Source organism: Hemibagrus wyckioides, linkage group LG06 (genome assembly GCF_019097595.1).
Source record: "Hemibagrus wyckioides isolate EC202008001 linkage group LG06, SWU_Hwy_1.0, whole genome shotgun sequence".
Lineage (NCBI taxonomy): Eukaryota > Metazoa > Chordata > Actinopteri > Siluriformes > Bagridae > Hemibagrus > Hemibagrus wyckioides.
This window is the reverse complement of record NC_080715.1, coordinates 37,248,105-37,249,354: the sequence shown is the minus strand read 5'-3', so window position 1 is coordinate 37,249,354 and position 1,250 is coordinate 37,248,105. Positions and strand designations below refer to the sequence as shown.

At 33.7% G+C, this 1,250-nt stretch overlaps 1 protein-coding gene across 1 annotated transcript in view; it reads left to right on the top strand.

Annotated features, from left to right (window-relative positions):
• Positions 1 to 8, top strand: part of LOC131353964 (GTP-binding protein REM 2-like) — an 11,752-nt gene extending 11,744 nt beyond the window's left edge. Inside the window, exon 5 of the mRNA XM_058391137.1 lies at positions 1 to 8. This exon is cut by the window's left edge and continues 851 nt beyond it. The gene's annotated coding sequence lies outside the window, so the exon portion shown is untranslated.
• Positions 9 to 1,250: the final 1,242 nt, after the last annotated feature.

Below are 1,250 nucleotides of genomic sequence, written 5' to 3'. Positions count from 1 at the left end.
AGTCAAAACAGTGTTCTGTGCCATTATTTAAAAGTCAACATCACCGATCTTGATCATCAGTCAACACTTCGCCACTTGTTTCTGTAGTAAAAAATCTAGCGTTATTAACTTCCGTCAACTTGCTTAAGATTAGCTTCAATTATCACACTTTTAGTAAAGCTCCGTGTAAATGATTGCTTTGATTGAAAACATTTTGTAGGATTTACAAACATTTTCGAAAGGCAGATTTTCTGAGTGCAAAGCTTATTTGCATGTAGCACCGCCCACCAAACTCCATAAAAGGTCGAGAGCACGGACAGCTGAGAGCACAAAATGAGCTCTCAGGGTAAAGGCTTAAAATTAAAGTTAAAGTTATTTTGACTCCTTTTAACATGTTCTCGAAGGTATACCTGGTCCCTGGGTTGTTGATCAAGACTCCAAAGCACTTATATAAGTCGCTCTGTATAAAGAAGTCTGCTTAACGCTGTAAACATAATGAAAATATATATATTCCAGATATAAAAGTTCAGTAATCAATGCAAATGATCTGATGTAAAGTCAAACAAGTAAATGTTTTTTATGTTGGTTAGACTTTTTATGTCTGCATTTACACCCACTCAGGCACACAAATACTTTTCACATCATTTTCATAAATACAACATTTCTTGTGTAGACATTCTTCAAACTATTTATGAATAAATCAGTTCTTATCCACCTGATACACAAGGAGCATTCTATATTATTATTATTATTATTATTATTATTATTATTATTATTATTATTATTATTAGTCATACCACATACTGCCTACACTATTTCATATGTATAAATATAAACCTAGCTTTAAAAAAATCATCCAGAACTTATGAAATCCTTCTGAGTTTCTTTCTGAATCCCAGTGATTTATAAACAGGAACCATTACAGTACTGTACTACAGTACAGTTACTTGTGTAGCTGTGAATCTGTTCCCACCTTTATCCAATTATATGTGTGTATGGAATTTATTTAATAGAAACCATGTTAGCAGGAAATAGTCATACGGCTAGATATGGAAGCATTTTCACTCAATTTTTAGATTTTTTTTATGTACACTCTGTTAGACTCTATGTCTAACAAGAATCTGAGCATGAAGAATCAAACAAGAAATAATGTGAAGCATCCATCCATCCATTTTCTAAACCTTCTTTATTCCTAATTAGGGTCAGGGGATCTGCTGGAGCCTATCCCAGCACACATTGGGCAAAAGGCAGGGGTATAACCTGGACAGGTC